This window comes from Mchenga conophoros, linkage group LG22, assembly GCF_057382185.1.
Source record: "Mchenga conophoros isolate Kocher_MC1m ecotype Shallow Benthic linkage group LG22, M_conophoros_male_GT1.1, whole genome shotgun sequence".
Classification (NCBI taxonomy): domain Eukaryota; kingdom Metazoa; phylum Chordata; class Actinopteri; order Cichliformes; family Cichlidae; genus Mchenga; species Mchenga conophoros.
The window spans coordinates 7,692,907-7,713,623 of record NC_140546.1 but is presented as its reverse complement, the minus strand read 5'-3'; the positions used below and the strand labels follow the sequence as shown (position 1 = coordinate 7,713,623).

At 37.6% G+C, this 20,717-nt stretch overlaps 1 pseudogene across 1 annotated transcript; it reads left to right on the top strand.

Moving 5' to 3' along the window:
- The first annotated feature begins 9,495 nt into the window (after positions 1-9,495).
- LOC146548720 (class I histocompatibility antigen, F10 alpha chain-like) lies at positions 9,496-16,377 on the top strand (annotated as a pseudogene). Its single transcript, XR_014890492.1, has 7 exons — positions 9,496-9,634; positions 12,433-12,709; positions 13,521-13,823; positions 15,543-15,638; positions 15,872-15,889; positions 16,033-16,084; positions 16,257-16,377. The product of XR_014890492.1 is annotated as a class I histocompatibility antigen, F10 alpha chain-like (transcript).
- Positions 16,378-20,717: the final 4,340 nt, after the last annotated feature.

The following is a 20,717-nucleotide window of genomic DNA, read 5'->3' as shown; positions in this document are numbered from 1 at the left end:
TCATGAATCCAGCCCAAATATTAATGGATTAGCTACAATTTAACTTGTGATAGTAGCTCAGTAAGCTTAGGTGTAATGATGCCAGCTCCAGTCCATTAAGTGTCCTTGTGACAAAAGTATTGTGTGTGTGTTGTATTGTGGTTCGATGTTTGCTTTTGTGGATGTTTATTTTTTTCATTTGGTTTACCAACACTAGACTTGACAATTTGCATATGATGAAGTAACTGACCTCACAGCCCATTGTTCCTTCAGTGGGCTGGTTTCAGCTATTGTGCAAATGCACTGTTTATGGGAAACCTGCAGTCAGCTGAGACTGAAGAAGTCACCTGGATGAGTGACGAAATGTTTCTCCCACTGAAAACTACGTCCAGATGAACAGAATCAACCTTCACACTTTATAGACTTGTGCTATTCCAGAATGGTCGCCTGAATCAGGTAGAGTATAAAAGGAAGCCAGCTGCTTTTAGAGGGGTTGGGTTCTTTGGCGTGTGTTGGCACGTAAACTCATACTTTATTTAATAAAGACTACCAGTTGATGGCAAAATTTAATTCCAGTCTCGTGCCATTTTGTTTGAACTGACACATGACCGCCAGCCAGCTTGACGAAGTTTAAAAGAACTGTTAGTGCAGAGATTTTGAAATAATGTTTGCCGAACATTAATAATCAAGGCTTCTTAAAACCAAATGGTGTTACATCTATAGCCACTGTTTGGTGTTTTAACAGTGTAAGGCTTGAGATGCTCTCAGCCACATGTCTCAGATTATTTTAGTTGCTGATAGTTTAGCAGAAAATCTACACTGAACCCTTCAAGCCAGTAGATCCACAGTATGAATAAATATGATTGTAAACAAAAAGTAAACTGATAACAATTTAATGATTCAGATTTAGTCCTGTGAAGTTTACATTTATGTGTCTCTATGCTTTACATATATATCACATATATAATTCATTCAGAAACAGACTTTGCACATTCAAAACATGAGAGGACAATAAGTGCTGCGAAATTATTTATATTTTGAGCTAAATGCTCCTTCATCCTACAAGCAAAGCTAATTTCCATGTGCTCTGAACTCCAGTATGAGATTTAAAAGGTGTTTCTTTCAAAAATGGTAGTATTATGTTTAATGTTAGTAAAACTGTCAGGTTAGATTAGTATGTGTTTCTGAGTTTAAGGCTGAGGTCCAGGAGAAACTAAATCCAAAAGCTGAATGACAAAAAAAACAACCCTGAGCACAGAGAGCTGCACCAAAGCTTTAAAAAAAAAAAATCATTCTTAAAGCACTGGAAAAATTTTTTACTGTTATTTTTAGTCTCTGTAAACTCTAAATTGTTCTGGCTAACAAAATCTTTTGCACCAAAAAAGCAGCTATATTAGAAATTAAAACATTTATTATAATCAAATTTATTTATTTGTACTCTGAAAGAAACTTTTTAAAATTATTTAAGAAAAAATTTCTGTAGATAAATCTACATTATGCTTAAACGTTGAAGTATCCAAAGATGATGACCTTGCCTGGAACAATATTTTAATATTTAAGGAAAAGAAACTGTAAAAATGTACAAAATTAGAAAGTACTTTATATTCTGAGGTCTCATTTCTCATCTCACATGACTTAATTCAAATACCTTTCATCCAGAATGTCAGGAAGTGTAATAATGTGTCAGTGCTTACTGACAAAACTCTCTGTAAAACCACTCGGGTCAGTTCTGATTGGATAGGATTTTTCAGCCTGAGGTCACTATTTAAAAAAAGCAAAATCTGTGTCTGCGTTAGTACTACATATAGAGCTCGCTTCTTGGTTTCACTCTATCTCATCCCAGTGTATTTCTCAGATGGAGTTAAACTGGGATTAATAAAAAATCAAACAAACAATACATGTAAATACCTGATTTTGCTGTCTGTCTAAGTTTATCTGTGGTAAAGATGTGATATTAGCTGTTAGTACAGTGGTATGCAAAAGTTTGGGCACCCCTGATAATTTCCATGATTTTCTTCATAAATCATTGATTTTTTTGGATCAGCAATTTCAGTTAAATATATCATACAGCAGACAAACATAATGATATTTGAGAAGTGAAAAGAAGTTTATAGGATTTACAGAAAGTGTGCAATAGTTACTTAAACTAAATTAGGCAGGTGCATAAATTTGGGCACCCCAAAAGAAATATTACATCAATATTAGGTAGATCCTCCTTTTGCAGAAATAACAGCCTCTAAATGCTTCCAATGAGAGTCTGGATTCTACAAAACATCTCCAGTTCAGTCAGGTTTGATGGTTTCCCAGCATGGACAGCCCGCTTTAAGTCACACCACAGATTTTCAATAATATTCAGGTCTGGGGACCGAGATGGCCGTTCCAGAACATTGTCCTTGTTCCTCTGCATGAATGCCTTAGTAGACTTTGAGCAGTGTTTAGGGTCGTTGTCTTGTTGAAATATTCAGCCCCGGCCAAACTTCAACTTTGTGACTGATTCTTGAACATTGTTCTCAAGAATCTGCTGATACTGACTGGAATCCATGCAACCATCAACTTTAACAAGATTCCCAGTACCTGCACTGGCCACACAGCCCCACAGCATGATGGAACCGACACCGTATTTTACTGTGGGTAGCAAATGTTTCTCTTGGGATGCTGTGTTCTGTTTCCGCCATGCATACCGCCTCTTGTTATGTCTAAATAACTCAATAACTCAGTCCACAGCACCTTATTCCAAAACGAAGCTGGCTTGTCCAAATGTGCTTTAGCAAACCTCAAACGACTCTGTTTGTGGCATGTGTACAGAAAAGGCTTCTTCTGCATTGCTCTCGCTTAATAGTTGAACGATGCACAGTGACACCATCTGCAGCAAGATGATGTTGCAGGTCTTTGGAGCTGGTCTGTGGGTTGACCCTGACTGTTCTCACCATCCTTTGCCTCTGCTTATCTAAGATTTTACTTGACCTGTCACTTCGGGCCTTAACTAGAACTGTGCCTGTGGTCTCCCATTTCCTCACTATGTTCCTCACAGTGGAAACTGACAGCTGAAATCTCTGAGATAGCTTTTTGTATACTTCTCCTAAACCATGATGTTGAACAATCTTTGTTTTCAGGTCATTTGAGTTGTTTTGAGGCTCCCATGTTGCCACTCTTCAGAGAAGATGCAAAGAGGAGAAAAACTTGCAATGGGCAGTCATAAATACTCTCTCTCATGATTGGATTCACCTGTGTATGTAGGTCAAGGGTCAATAAGCTTACCAAACAAACTATGTGTTCCAATAATCGGTGCTAAAGGAATTTAAATAAATAAAACAATAAGGGTGCCCAAATTTATGCACCTGCCTAATTCGGTTTAAGTAACTATTGCACACTTTCTGTAAATCCTAAAAACTTAATTTCACTTCTCAAATATCATTATGTTTGTCTGCTGTATGATATATTTAACTGAAATTGCTGATCCAAACAACCAAAGATTTCTGAAGAAAAATCATGGAAGTGACCAGGGATGCCCAAACTTTTGCATACCACTGTATGTGACTGTCCTGGATTTCACTCTGTTGACTGCAGTCTGTGTCCCACAGAGACCAGTTGTGAATAGGATGGTGCGAGTGAAGAACTTAACAGTTATGGTCAGTCTATGACAGAGAAGACTATATCACTACATGCAAATACTAATAACTCAAGAACAGCAGGCCTTTGAAAGTGAAACGAAGAGTGACAGTAACAAAGCTTTGTTAGAGCAGCTACTTCACCCAGGAGTGGCAAAAATATTTGGAACATGTGAGGAGTTATCTGCTAAAAACAGGTTAGATCAGATGCTGATGTACATTCATTTTGCAGATCTGCCCTTTTTCACTCTCTGTTGTGTTGAATGCTTCATCCACTTTACAAGTAGTTATACTATGTTAGTTCAGGCTTTGTCCTTAAAAATATGAGCAATTTGACAGAAATCACACCAGATATGATGAATCTCACATTTCATCTCAAAATATAAAGAACTCTGAAAAAGTCTTGAGCTATGTGTCATTTTTTTTTAAAAAAAATACTTTTTTTAGGAATAGGTGCAATGATTTATGGAAAAATGAACAAACATACAAACAAAAGTATAAATTCAGTATATGAGGCAAAAAGAGAGTCTGTATAATTCTAACAAGTTTGAAAGTGAACATTCGGTATGATCGTCTTTAACAAAGACTCTTGGGCAGCTTTCTTGTCATTTCCTTTATGAGGTCTTCAGGAAGAGTTCTTCAGACTTCTTGAAGGATGTTTAAAGCTGATTTTTCTGTTCTCTGTGAAGATATTACACAGAGACTATAGACCATAAACTATAGACAGTTTTTTAGGCACACTGCACATGATGCAAGATATTCTGAGATGTAAGTTTTCAGCTCATAGCTCTTTGGGAATAAGAAGAAACACTTTGAAAGACTTTCTAAAAGCCTGGAGAGTTATTGATAAAGACTAGTTAAAAATTAAAACAAAGTCTGGCTCTTTGAAAAGAAAATATAAAGAAATAAGAATAAGGGCGACTCAAGAATTTAACACAATATTGAAATTTCCTCCTAACTTTAAACTGTGTATCTGTCTCTTGTATAATTTTGTATTGTATAATAGAGTAGCTATTGTTCTTTACATTATTTACAAGGACAGTTCACCCTGCAAATTCACCCCAGGGTGAGACCATGCATGTTAGTTAGACCATGTTAGTTTGATCAGCTTGCATCCTTAATATACTGGCTACTTATTCTAAACAATATATAAAATACTTCATGGGTATGACATATGGCTAAGAAACCACCTGCGAGCAATATTTTCAAATTGTTGAAGAAAACACAAACTAATTCAAGGATGAGAAAAAGTGAGATGAGAAAAATTAACCCCAGCAAGAAACATGAAGAGCAGATGCTGCAACAACACAGGATATAATCCAAGCAGCAATGATCCTCCTGTAAGTAGGAAAAACTCCACCTGCTGATGTGACTGTCCAGCGTTTGGCTTGAAAATATTCTCAAAAGAAGTGTTAGCTTTATGTGACTATGCCATGAGGAAAGCATGAATCAAGCTTTATGCTATAACTGCCTGTAGAACAGCTGAAGCTGTTCTTAGATTTTACTGGTCTGTGTACAATCATACAAATTTAGCATTGCCAGCAGATTGTTGTCAGGTTTGTTCCTGGTCGGTGCTGGTCTGCAGTGTAATGAAAAGTCAAACTATTATTATTTTGAATAGCTTTTATATAAGTATGAGTAAAATAGCTGTAATCTTTTAATATACAGTGGCTTGCAAAAGTATTCGGCCCATTTGAACTTTCCCACATTTTGTCACATTACAGCCACAAACATGAATCAATTTTATTGGAATTCCACGTGAAACATGCAGTAGAACAGTAGGCCCATATATTTTAAATTCCCTCGTTCAAGACCATGACGACTTAAAATCACAGCTCTATGTAAAGATTTGACTTAATTTTGTGAAAAACAAATAACACAAAAACAGTAACATACCATCTGTACATCAGCTCAATAATTTGCTGTAGGCAAAGGCCAAGACTTACTGTTTGCCACCCAAAGCATTTTTCTTGCAGCATATCTGTCAAAAATGTCCATCAGGATTATTTTTAAATGGATTGCTTTTTCTGGTAACTCACATTTACAATCACAGACAAAAGACAAACAAATTATTAAATTTGTGTGATTTTCCAGTTTGAACGCACAGAGGTACAGTGCTCAGCACTGTTGACTGTGAGGTTCCATGTTCAAATCACCTGATTTAATTATATGGTTTTTCCCTCTTTCTACAGTCTAAAGAAGTTAGATTGTGGTTCGTAATTGGACATGATGTGGTTGTGAACATATAGTTGTCTGTGCTGCAACGTGTCTAGTTCCCATGGCTGCAAAACAAGCTGGCATCATCATTCCTCCACCACCATGTTGACAAGTGATATGCTGTGTTTATTTATTCGTTCCTCAACATGGTGCTGTGCATTAAGGCCAAACATTTCCACTTTGGTATTTTCTGTTGAAACTTTAAAACTTAATCTGCACTGGAATTTAGAAAGGAGGAGGAGACTTTCACCTGACAACTAACAACTAACCAAACATACCATATTTGTTCAGTCTTTCTCTAATTGTACTCATAAACCTTAACATGTACAGTAACATGCTAAATGATACCTGTAGATTTGTATAGCTCTTTATTTTATTTACTCTTTATCATGTAGTTTCTCTGAGCACTTATTCGAGAGAAGTCCGAAATACATTCTTATTACTGTTTGTTTTGACTTTTAAGCTACCCTACCAGGATATTTTCATTCAAATGCTAAGACAAAATGTCAATATCTATGAATGTGGAGACTCAAAAGACTAGTTAGGTAATAGTTGCCGATGGATTTATGAAACTTGATAGAAACTTGGACGTTTGCAATAGGTGAATTGGTGAACTACCGAGGTTGCGCCCAAATGCTTAAAACTGTTAGCTGGTCAGTGTTTTCAGGTGTGCTTGTACTACCTGTATGGTGCGGAGTGCTGACTAAGTCATGTTAAACCCATTAAAGCGTCGAGCTCAAATATCTTTTCATTTTTGTGCACTGTTCTCTTGTCGGCACACATTTTCTGTTTATTGAAGCCTTTTGTGAATAATTTTGATCATGTAAAAACTGGGAATTGGTCCCTATTGACAATACTCTTATTTTTTGCATATGTCATTTAGGAAAGGTAATTGGTCACTGAACTTTTTGCAACTATGTGTATTTCTAAATTTTGTGGAAAATGCCTGGAGCAAGCCCTCATAATCAGGCTTTGATAGGGAACTAGGACAAGGTCATCCACAGTGGTGACTGTATAAACTGATCCCCCCTTTCCTTGGGTTTTAAGCACTTTAAAGACTACTGGACTCCAAATATCTTGAATTTTGTAATGGTCTCTAATGCCAACCCTTTAAGGTAAACAGTCTTGCAGGGGTACTTACATGATTCCTTACATGCTGATCAGCGTGTTAGCTGCAGTGTTTTAGTGACACCTTTAAAACCTATGGCGTAACTGGGTCTGGTGTTCCACAATCCAGTCATGAGTGCTGCCGCCCACAGGCTCATGAATCCTTCGTAACAGGCAATTGATCTAAAAATCAAAAAATGGTGACTTATCAGTCGACTGATGTGGTAACCTGTGGTAGAAAACAGAGACAGTCTCTTTTCTCTGTGGAAGGAAGGGTGCATAGTACACTGTGCACAGTGTGATTAAATTGCTCACACTGACCATTACCAACTGGATGGTGAGGGAGCACGGTGGTGGCACGGTGGTTAGCACTGTTGCCGCACAGCAAGAAGGTCCTGAGTTCAATTCCACCATCAGGCCGGGTTCTTTCTGTGTGGAGTTTGCATGTTCTCCCCGTGTTTGCGTGGGTTCTCTCCGGGTACTCTGGCTTCCTCCCACCGTCCAAAGACATGCAGCTTGTGGGGATAGGTTAATTGGATAATCCAAATTGCCACTAGGTGTGAATGTGAGTGTGAATGGTTGTCTGTCCTTGTGTGTTGACCCTGCGACAGACTGGCGACCTCTCCAGGGTGTACCCTGCCTCTCGCCCTATGACAGCTGGGATAGGCTCCAGCGCCCCCCGCGACCCTGAAAAGGATAAGCGGAAGCGAATGGATGGATGGATGGTGAGGGATGGTGTGACTTTTCTCAATGCCACACTTTTGGCAAAGTTGCTGAAACAGGTTGTTCTAAAATTGTCTGCCTTGGTGTGGAAACAGCTCCCAACTTGGATTCAGGAGACAGATACCTAATCCTACTTTAGTTATGCAGCAATAGGGTTAAGCTGCTGGGTGCTTCCTATGATGCACAGAGTGTTTCTTCTTCACTTATCTCTTTTCACTCTATGTATTTATACACCTCTCTACATTTATTATCAGTTATTATTAATCTCTGGATCTCTTCCACAGCATTCCTTTGTCCTGTCTCCCTTCCTTCACCTGCAACCGGTCACTGTGGATGGCCAACTGTCCTTGAGCCTTATCAGTAGAACATCAGTCCAGTGATCATAGGATAATAGAGATGGAGGGGAAATGAAAGTCAAACCCAGATTTATGTGTGTTTTAAACTTCACACCCTTTTTTGTAAAGGTTCATACTGGTCCACAGTCTCCACTGGTGGATGTCTTGGGACACTTGCTCTGTAGCTAAATAGAGAGCAATGAGGAGACAACTGACTGACACCTCAGTTGAGTCCCACCAAAAGCTGACTTAGAGATCTAAAGTGACCTAAAAAATCTCTCAGATTTACCTGTTGGTGTTAGTGTGTGATAGGTTTGTAGCTTGAACCTATTCGCTGGAACGTTGAGGACAATAGAATTACACAGCAAGCAAGACACGAAGTAGGCAAAGTTCTTCTTGTTACTCATGCATGAGGGAGACCTGCCTGGAGCCAAGTGTCGTTCCACCACTTGACCTCCGTCAGACTCTCAGCCAGGTTCCCCATAGCACTCCTTTTATTGTGGTTACATGAATATGCATAGGGTCATTAACATATAACATCTTACATAGGTATACATGTGAACAAAGAATACTGTGTGTGTGTGTGTGGGGGGGGGGGGGGGGGGGGGGGGGGTCAGAGTGTGACCCCATAAATGACTTCCCTAAACCTGCTGGTCTGGAAGTCCAACAGTTCATCTAAACAAAAGGCACTTAGCCTAAAACAGATACAGCCACGTTTATCCTGCCATAAAACAATAAAACAAGGTACGACCTCTTCTCATGCTCCCAGGATGTAGGTGTGCATTCCAGTGTGGAATACACACCAAGCCTTTGCAGCCTGCTAAAGATCACACATCCTATCACTACACAATTGATTATACACCTCTAAGCATATATGGTTAAATATTTCTAAGCATAAATGACAATCAACAATACAAAACTTAACAGTGTGGCTATCCTCTGGATGTGTTCACTTAATTTTAATGATAATCTCTATCAGTTTTATTTTATTTTTTTATTCCACTTGTTTCCCACTGAATTACTGGTTCATTAGTTAGCTAATATAAACTAATGTAAGCAGCAACCGACCAACCAACTCAGTGATGTCACGTTCTGTGCTGGCAAAAAGATACAGCTAAACATGATCCAAAAAGTTTAACTTTAAGCGCTTATTGCTTAAATCCAGCTCCACAGACAGTTACATCTATGTCAGTTTTTAAGAACTCCGTGATGAAAATTAGCCTTTATATGTGCAGTTTTATATCCACTTTAACAACAAAAGAATATGTGTGTTGTCTGAAATGTTTCTCAGAGTGTTTGAATTTATCTTGTTGCATTTTTACCAGCTGAATGGTAATTATTAGTCAGAAATATTTAAGTACAAATTTAACTTGAAGGCAACTTGCTTTTGTTTGTTTGTTTCAGAGCGACACACTATGACATACATTGAGACTGCAGCCACTGGTTGGAATGAATCTCCTGAGTTAACTGAAGTCATATTTGTAAATGGTCAAGAGTTTGTGCATTATAAGAGCAGCTTGAAGAAGATGGTACCCAAGACTGAGTGGATTGAGAAAACTGTAGATCCTGAATATTGGGAAAGAGAGAGACAGAGGAACATTCACAATGAGCAAGCGATCAAAGCACACGTCGTCTGGCTAATGGAGCGTTTGAATCAGACTAGCGGTGAGTAAAAAACACTGAAACCTAAAGATCCTCCTGAGATAAAATAACTTTTTTGGTGATTTCCTTTCCCTTTTGGAGCTAAATGAGGCCACTTAAACACATGAGATATCAATGGAAAGCACATGATGTCCTCTATTAAGAGGATCAGGGCTTAGTGGGGCAGCTCAAATAAGTAAAACAATATAGATCAAAAACAAATGTCCATTGGAGAGGACATAAATGGACAGGCTGATTCTTAGGAAGATATAATGTTATGTAGTGCTGATGTGTGTGCATATGTGTGTGTGTTTGTGTGTGTACACAATCCACACTTCCTGATTTTTTTGTTTTTGCATATTCTTCACACTTACATGTTTCACATCATCAAGCAAATTTTAATATTAAACAAAGATAAGCCGAGCAAATACAACTCCAGCTTTAATGATGATTTCATATATTAAAGGGAAAAAAGCTACGACCCTGAAAAAGTCATTGTCTCCTAAACTGGATAACTGGTTGTGCAATCCTTGGCAGGAAGGAGGGGATTTGATGAGAATGTAGTGATTCTGATTTTATCATTGATATCACTTATCAGTTCAGTTCCTTATCGATTCTCATTGGGTTCTCAAAGATATTCCAGTCATACAAATTCATTGCAGGCTGTGTGGTGAACTGTTTGTGCATGTTCGAGGTATTTGACCTATTTGTTGTGATCAGAGTTGTGGTCATTATTTAAAAAGTAATGTATTACACATATTACACAGTAATGCAGTACATTATTTAATTACTCACAGAAGTAATTTGTTATACTACTTGTTACAGTCCATTCGTGTTACTCTGTAAAATGTTCTGAAACATGCTGTCATATAATAATCAGTTAATAGTATAAACCCATAGGTTACAGTCACACACCAACACAAATCACTACCTAATGACAACACACATGTGATCTTTGTCTTAGTAATTTGGGCATGAACACAAAGCAAAGATGAAAACCAGCACACAGCGACTTCAAAGTGATCGTCACGGTGATTCTGCTAAAGATGAACAGGTAGAAAACGGGGCTGCAGTCTGACTGCTCACCAGTTTGTTAACTGTTGAAGTTCAGGGTCTGACTGAGTTCTGCATTCAGCTTTAACATCTTGGACAGCTTAGCGTTAGCATGCTGTCTGGCTAGCTTAGCATTAGCATGGTGTCCATGCAGATGCTTGCAAAGAGCTGAAATTGTGTTAGCAGCATAATGCAGTTGTTTCTGTCCTGGAGGCAGTTTGCACTTTACCATCGCACACGTCCTTTTGTGCAAAAGAAAAAAGAAAAGAGATTGTCCATATCCATTCTGCAGGCTGCCATTTTCTTCCTCCTACACACTGAAATCAGCTGATTGTAGCACAAGTGCAAATGAAATCAACAGGCATGATCAATAGGCAAGCTGACCAACAAATCCAAATTGGATTACTGGGAACCAGTGTTCTTGATTCCCATCCCTAAATGGCAGCAACGACTGGAATCAATCATTTGTTTGTTGCTCAGTCACATTGGAGGGGTTTTAAGCACAAATGACCTCTTTAAGCATCTCAGTCAGCTTTAAGTCCAAACTTTGATTAGACCACTCTAAAACCTTCCTTTAGTTATTTTTTTTGTTTTGTTTTAGCCATTCAGTGGCAGACTTACTGGTATGTTTTAGATCATTGTCCACCTGTGTAACCCAAGTGTGCTTTCAGGGCATGTTCTATGTTCTATGATTGATGGGTTTGTTGTGAATTTTCACTGGTGCAGCCATAGCATGAATTTGAAAATTCAGCTAAATTTTGATATTATAATGTTAACACAAAGGTGATGAGAGTTAAGGGTCTCTGTGGCAGAGGTGGCAAAAGTACAGACATTCAGTACTTAAGTAGAAGTACAGATACGAGTGTTAAAAATACTCCAGTAAAAGTAAAAACGTACAGACTGTGAAATGTACTTAAAGTAAGAAAGTAAAAAAGCAGGTCTTTGGAGAACATTTCTATTTTTGTGCAAAGCTACCTGAACATTGTGTTATATTAATGTAATAATAAAATAATATTAATAAATGAGAAACAAACTTTAGTTTAAATTTTAATTCTAATAAATGCACTTAGCTTGAATGAGTCAAGTAAAAAATGAGCAGAGAAAAAGAAGAAAAATTTAAAAATATCTCTATTTTCTGTTCTTACATTGTAGAGGATGACTTTGCCTCCAAGCAGGAAAAAGAGTAGAGACTGGGTTCAAATGGGATTTAGCAGGTGGCAAAACCCTAAAATTGGTTGTTGTGGCTGTAGGAATGCAGCTAAGATAATGATGGGAAAGAAAAAGGTTTGCTGCTGGGTTCCTTTGACCCAGACCACAGTGAATCTTTATACACAGTTAATTAAAGCAAGCCCTAAAAAGTTAATTCTGTTCATCTGGAAGAAATGTTTCTTCCACGGAAAACACTGAAATAATTTCATCACCTGGCTGATTGAGTATGCATCAAAACAATTAAAGCAAACGTTAGAGTGTCCAGTTGCCAAGAACATGCTCTCTCAGAGGTGTTTTGAGTGTCTTGTGGACTAAATAGCAGCTCCAGAAACACTGATTTGATGTGCTGACTTCATAAAAAGGATGTGTTTTGTTGTGTGTCTTTGATTATTCCCTACATAGGGTAGCTCAGTGCTTTTTTGTCTATATTAAAAACACTGAGGCTCTCTTAACATTGAATAAAAAGGACTGCTTCTTTACAACAGTTTGAGGGTTGCTGTCTGCTGAACAGCATCTAAAGATAGAATATCTCTCATTTACTACAGTTCTTTATCTTTCAGGTGTTCACATTTTGCAGTGGATGTACGGCTGTGAGTGGAACGAAGACACAGAAGAGGTGACTGGATTTGAGATACTTGGTTATGATGGAAAAGATTATGTTGCATTTGACCTGAAGACAGAGACATATTGCTTCAGCACCTCAGGCTGTTATAACCAAACATAACTGGGACAGAGACAAAACTCGCATATTATACAAGAAGTACTTCCTCACACAGGAGTGTGTTGACAAACTGAAGAACTTTGTGAACTCTGGGAGGAAATCTCTGATGAAAACAGGTAAAATCACCAGATTTAGAGCAATGGACACAATATTCATATGACTCAATGTCGGTGTCCATAATAATTTTAAAAAAAAGTTTTCTAATTTTTCTCATCACCTCTCTTCACTATATATTTACCACTGTTTTGTTTTTTTACATTCATGGCTTGTTTTTCTTTGTTTTTCTACTAACATCATCTTAGTCCTTTCTATTAAGATTCTTAGTTTCATTTCATGCTTTTATTTTCAGTTTCCATCTCTTCCTTATTACTCTGCACTCTCGTGATACACTGGTGAGCTGTCCACCTCTTACACATTGACAGCTAGGATCGGCTCCAGGGTTGCAGAGCAGCTTATGTTGGATAAACTGTCATGGTCCTGGGTCTTTGACCCAGAAGGTCTTTCAAATTCTGTTTATTATTAAATGTCTTCAGTTTGATTCTTAGTCGGCTTTTTTTTAAAGTTTTCATCTTTGTGTGTTTCCTTCATGTTTTCTACCCTGAGTTTAGTTCCAGTTTCTGTTGTGTTTATTGTTTATCGTCTTGTACTGTTTCTGGGAACTCTTTATTCCTTACTAATTTTTGGTGTCCTCGTTGTATTCTTAGTACTCTTTCTTTTTTTCCCTTCTTAGGCTCTTATCAGCCTAAATAAACAACTTGTCTGAACATTACACTTTCTAGTATGAACTTTGTGGACACACTTGGCTTCTGGCAGCCTATCTATCCATCATATCTGGGGTGTTCCTTGTCTTTTTCCCTATGACAACAGAAACAGTAATATAAAAGTACAGTTAATAAGACATAAACTAAAAACCTCTTTACTCTTTAGTTCCTCCCTCAGTGTCTCTCCTCCAGAAGACTCCCTCCTCTCCCATCAGCTGCCACGCTACGGGATTTTTTCCTAATGTAGCTGAGATGTTCTGGAGGAAAGATGGAGAGGAGCTTCATGAGGGTGTGCACAAAGGAGAGATCCTCCCCAACAATGATGAGACCTTCCAGATGAGTGTTGATCTGAAACTTTCATCAGTCAAACCTGAAGACTGGGAGAGGCACGAATGTGTGTTTCAGTTCAGTGGCGTCAACAAGGAGATCGTCACCAAACTGGACAAAACAAAAATCAAGACCAATACAGGTAAGACTGAATTCAAAGGGAGATTATTAATCTTTAAAAATATATTTATCTTTCTTCTGGCCTGTTTTGTTATTCCATGTACACTGTAACCTGTCATCACCACAGTGGTTCAGTAAATGGTCACAAAAACTAATCAGCCATTTAATTACAATCTGATTTAAATAAATAATTTCAGAGTTAATGGGACAAAAGGTCAAGATCCAATAATATATACACAGCTTTATTTTGTAATTCTCACAATGCATTTTGGGAAAATGTTATTTTTATTTTTTACATTTGTGTATTTTAGTATTTTCACAGTATGTTTCTCATCAAGTTCACAAAGGATCCTAAACTGTGCACAGGTTAGATCTGATGCTGATATTTTACATAAAGGATCAACTTTCCATGATGTTTATGTATAACTTGTTTTCTCACAGCATGAAAAAATATATGCAGTATTGTAACTAGGGATGGGTATCGTTTAGGTTTTATCCGATACTGGTGCCAAACCTGTACTTTTGAAATGGTGCCGGTGCTTAAACGGTGCTCAAACCAGTGCTTAAAGAATGGAGAACACAAAATTGGTCCAAAAATCTCTCATGTTCAGCTGTTTTTTTGTAAAAAGATAACAATGTTAGCCTTTTCTGCAGCTATGGGGCATATATGGTATCGCTCTTGGCTGGAAGCAGTGCTTAAACAATGGAAAAAACACAAACTTTGTCCAAAAACCTCTCATGTTTAACTGTTTTCCACTTTGTCTTTGGTCATTTTAGCCTTTTTGGCCAGGGTGAAGGGAGTATCTGCCATCAAACAAGAAGACAGCCGCATGTAGCTATGATGATGTTTGCTAGTTCACCTTACTGCATTAATGTAATAACGTGGTTAGCCTACTCAACGTAAATTACACACGAACAACATTAAGCTACTCACGCAGAGAAGAACGGCTGCTGCTGCCATCATCATCCGTCATCATTTCTGCTACACCGGCAGGGCTAGGGGCCAGGACTCTCCTCTTCGGGTTTTTGGGGGATGTTGCTAACTCCGGGTCCGATAACAGGCACCACACCCGCAGTAGATGTGCTCGGTGTGAGGTCTCGCAGCAAGCTATCAAATACGGCGCATTTCTCGGCTTTTAAAAAAAACGCTATGCGTCGCCAGGTGTTTCATCGGATTTGAGGTTACCTCCTTTGACAGTATCACAGTATCAGCTTAAAGCACTTGTTGCAGGCTGCTGAGTTTGCATCTTTTGCTGTGAAGTACAGCCAGACTTTGACCGCTTCGCCTTGGGCATTTTAATCTGTAGCTCTGCTCTAAAAGAACGTACGTACCTGGGCCCGCCTACTATCCTCGGAAACGTAAAATGATTGGCTAGAATCTAAAGTGTATCACAGCTCAGGAAAAAAAAGCACCGAAATAAAGCACCGAAATGTGCGCTGCTTTTCGGTCTGGTTACTACCGTTTATGTCAGAACCCCATCCCTAGTTGTAACACAGTTTTCACTGGGTCAGTCATTATGATGTATCTGCTGAGAATCAAACAGTAACTGTGATTCAGTTATTCTGACTAAACTCATCCTAAAACTCATTGTTCACTGATCTATACTGAGAACATATCAGGTTGTTTAAGTCCTGCAATACTTTTAAAATAATCAAAGGACTAATGTCATGTAAATGTAATGAACATAGTCTGATTACTCACTGGTCTGTGAGAGAAATATTGTAAATATTGTGGTTTCAGGTCCTTCAGGGTTTCATGTTGGTGGTGTTATCGGAGGTCTTGCGGTTCTTCTCCTGGCCGTCTGTATCGGAATCTATTTCAAGTTACGAGAAAATGGTAATGAGCAAAATATATTTTTATGCTTTATGAATGATATTCATGTGAAATATTTACTAATATATTATTATTCTAATAAATTAATATACTTCATGCCCTGTTCCTATGATATAAAAAAAATCATAAATTGGGAATATTTAATAATTTAGATAGCACTTACTAATTAAATGATGTAAAATACTTATTGTCTGATTAATTTCTAAATAAATAACTGTGGTGATGTCTGTTTTCAGGGTTTAATCGTGCAAACTGTAAGTATTTTTAAAATGTGTTTAAAGATATTTGGATGTTATTTGTGTACTGAATATAAAAAGACTTGTAGAGTCACTGACGTCAGCTTGACAGAAATAACTAATGTTGTTATTCATCTAAAAATATAATTCTTCTTTTTAAGCTTCTGATACTGTGACTTGAAGATTCAGACTCAAAAGTAATTAAATCCTAATGTAAGTACAGCACACCAAACTACACTATTTAATATCATCTCTAAAAACTTTTAAATATTATTTATTATTATATAAATGTCTATAAATGTAAAATAAATGTTCCAAATCCAAAAAGTATGAAGCAAAAAATGAATGACTGCATTAAACAGACTCAATATTTCTGTTCTGACAGGAGAGCAGTAAAGAGTAGACAACCATCTCTGAACTGAGGAAGGACCAAAGGGTGCAGCTGTGATTGCAGCCCCGACTCTCTGTGAATGGTACTCGTGACTACAGATCAAAGGTCATGACTTTAATAGCAATTATAAAACTGACCTCGTGGCCCATTGCTAGTCAGTGGTGCTAATTCCAGTCATTATGCAAATGTTCTGGTTATAAGTTTACAAGTCACTTGAATGAGCGACGAAACGTTTCTCCCACTGAAAACGCTTCGTCCAGATGAACAGAATCAGTCATTTTGTGTTTTTCACTCAGAAATTGCAACATTCACAGATGTAGATCCTAAATTATTTAAACACAAGGACATTTTTGGGACATTTGTCTATGATGAGAAGCTGGTTCCTTTTTTCTTTTTATGCTTCTTTTGTCATTTTGTTTTGGATCTGTTATAATTTATAAACTTTATAATGTTAAGAGTTTCTTTTCAAGAACGTTCTCCTCCAAATTAATTTATTTCACACAGTTTGTTAAGCTCTGTGATTACAGACATCATAGAGCTGGGATTATTAATGAACTCCTTGCACAATGTATGATATTCAGAACTTGTACAGATTTTATATATAAAATCATTCATAGAACAGTAAACAGTGGAGGGATTCTATGTTATATTTATTTATTTAATTATTATTATTTAATAATTTTATCAGGCAACTGAGGACATGTTTAAACTGAATCCTACTGACTGAGATTCTTTTAGACCACAGTGGTATAATTTTTTGTCATATCTCACAGTTTTTCCTTTTAAAAAAAAATCATTAAATTTTTCTAATGATTTTGTCACATCGTTGTTTTCTGCATCTACTTTGGTTAGTCCTTTAAAAAATATAACGTTTTCGGGGTTTCAATGAATTCCAGTCAAAAGCATCCAATTCCACTTGTGCAATTTTAATAAATGAAACTTCATTCACTTAATATTTGCCATGAGTCCTACATGAAAGTGATACATCAGAGGAGGGTGAGAACTCAGACATTTTAAAGAGCAAAACTCTTGGATGCCGTCGTTCATACTAGAAGTTCGGTGGAGACGTCACTGGATCTACTTGAGACAGCTGCTCTGTGTGCTGGATGTTTCACATGAAGAGCAGATGCTGCAACAACGCAGGTTGTAATCCAAGAAATATTGATCCTCCTGGAAGTTAGAAAACTCCACCTGCTGATGTGACTGTCCAACGATTTGCTTAAAGGTCTCCTCAAAAGAAGTGTTAACTTTACATGACCATGCCCCAAGGAAGGCATGAATCAAGCTGTATGCTATAATTATAGTGTGTGTTTAGCCGCAGCTGTTCTTAGTTGTTTCTGCTCCACACACAATCATGTAGCTTTAGCTTTGCCAGCAGATTGTTGTCAGGTTTGTTCCTGGTGGGAGCTGGTCTGCAGTGTACTGAAAAGTCAAACTACTGTTATTTTGATTAGCTTTTATTTAAGCATGGATAATATAACTCCAATTTTAAATGTGAGCACAAAAAGATGTTGGTGCAAGTTATGGAGACTTTACTAGGCTGAGAAACCCAAATAAACATTTCAGAGAGAGCAAAAACGCACAAGTGGCCAAATCAATAATCCGGTGCATTATTAAAAAGGGCATGCTGGAGAGATTATATCTCTCGGCTGACCTGGGAATGCCTTGGAACGCCCCAGGATAAGATAGAGGAGGTGGCTGGGGAGAGCGAGGTCTGGGCTTCTCTGCTTAGGCTGCTGCCCCCACGACCCGGCCCCGGATAAAGCGGAAGAAGATGGATGGATTATTAAAAAGAATGAATGCACTGACCAGCTCGGCAACAACAAAAGGCCTGAAAGACCACAGAAGACAACTAAAGTGAATGATGGCAGAATTATTTACATGGTTACAAGAAAGAAGCCAGTAACACTTGATGAGTATGTATGTCATTGTCATGGTCTACAGTCATGAGAACCATTATTTAATGTAAATACAGAGAGTTTACAACATGGTACAAAACACTCAAGAACAGGAAGACTTTCCCAGAAAACATCTAAAACGGCGTACACAGAAATGTAAACAATAAAATGAATTAATAAATAAATTATTAAACAAATGAAACAAATGTTATAACAATGATGGGAAATGAAGAGCTTGGAAAAGAAAAACAGCTCATGATTGAAAGCACAGCAACTACCGCTAGTGTTTACTGATGATGTGACTGCTCACAGAAACAGAACCATTAAATCTGAAGAGTCCAGGTCTATGATCTCTGCTCGGTTCAGCCAAAGGCTGCGAAACCTGTGCCTCAATACAAACAGATAGTAACCCAATGTTACAGCTCCATAATCAAACTACATCTTATCACTGATATATATGCATGTCCTTTTTTTAAAATGACCTTTTGTGATTCCCATTGTGTTTCCACCAGGTATTATATTTAAACTCTTTTTACATTTTCTTCTCATTCCTGTTAATGTGCTGTGTTCATGTAAGCTTTACATCAAAGTGCACTCCTAAAAATTCCAATGACATGCAGATAGATGAAGCAATCTTTGCTTATATGTTTCCTTTTTAAATACACGATTTTGTTTTATTTTCTATCAAGAGCTGAAATCCTCATGTAGTAGCCCATATTTGTACCTACTTCACTGCTTCTTGCAGCTTCTTTTAAACAGTCTGCACACTTCTTCCTCTCTTCTTCCTGATGAGTGTATCATCTGCAAAAGCTGACTTTCCTATATGCCTGAAGGGATTTGATCAAAGATATATTTAGGGGTAAGAAAACACTTAAAGACAAAGCTTACTTTTATATTCAGCAGTACTACAATCCCATTGCTAGATGGCGCCATCTGACAAACCAAACCCAGCAGCACATTCTGGAGAAACCTACTCTTAAAAATAAAAGAAGTCCTGCAGCGGAGCTTAATGATAGTCTTTGATGCTTAGACAGGTTTATGTGCAGAATTTGTGGTTTAATCATGAACAGTGGGATTATAGCTTGAAGTGAGTTCATATGAGAGGCAGCAAGTTATGAGAAAGAGTCTGTGAGGGCAGAGGTCAGATGAGGACAAGAGAAACAGAAATAACAGAAAGTCTTAAAATCCAACATTATATTTAAATTTTTATATGTAAATACATAATATTCAGTCGTAGACCTTCGGTTTAGACAATAATACTTAAATATTGATCTTTATTTGTTTTTATACATAAAAAAATTCAACATTTCTGATTTTAGGAATTGATCGTTTCCTTATTTTATCATTGCAGCAACATTGCAGAAAGAGAAGAACACACAGCTATTCCAGCTGATTTGGCTGGAATAGGTTTCCTGATGAATTTGTGGTGGATGAATAATTGTATCTGGATTACTTGGGGAAGTTATTTGTATATGAATGTAAACACGAGCATAATTTAAATTACTTTAAAAATGGATTTAGTAAGAATGTGATTAAGTATAAATAACTTCAGAAAATATGTGATAACAGCTGTGAAGCAAATAGACGGCCTACAGTGAGGTAGTGGTTGAAGACGAGGCCCACAGACTACACACCACTAGCTCTTTGTTTCTGAGGTCATTCTGCCTGATAGGTTTCACTTTCGAGAGAAAACCTTAGTTCCCTTTTTTTGCCTGGTTACTGTTAAGATGCAGCCAGCTTTGAATTCCTATTGGTCAGAGAGGAGCTACTGCGCATGCGGCAGTTTTATTTTGAGTGTGGCGGAGTCTAAACAACAAACAGACATTTTTTCCTTCTTTGTTACAGTCAGGTGTATTAACACCACCCACTGAATTCTGCTGCTGACTCACATCTCAAAAATCCAAATCTTATTAATGAGAGCGAGAGAGAGATAAATATATTGGATATTGTGGCAAATCCTACTCAAAAAACAAATAAAAAATATCAGACGAGGACAAGAGAAACAGAACTAGTAAAAAGTCTTAAAATCCACAAACATACAACTTTGTTTTTATATTCCAAATGTATAATATTATGTCTGTAACCCTTGGATTCAGGCAATAATACTTAAATATTGTGGTTTATGTGTTTTCATACATAGTTCTACATTGCTAAAGTTTTTCTGATGTTAATCATTATTAGCTTCATTTCTTTATCATTGCAGCAATGTTGCAAAACCAGGAAGACAAAAAACCTTGACGACCTGGCGCTTAAATTAGATAACAGCCTCTTTGTTTGTGTGCCAACGCTTGCAAATCAAACCAGATCCAGCTTCATAAACACAAAAACGAAACCTAACAGAGTCATCACGTGGTTTCTCAGAACAGCACAGATGGATGTGCTGTTTGAGTCCAGTGGAGGCGCTCTAACACCGTGAATGATCAGAAGATTTGCTGAAGTTTTCCGCTGGCGCTTCAACATATGTCATTTCTTTGTTTGCAAGTCACAGCCCAGAAGAGCATCAGCTGGGTGTGTCACAGTGACAACACACACCAGCATGTATCTGTGTGAGGGTGAT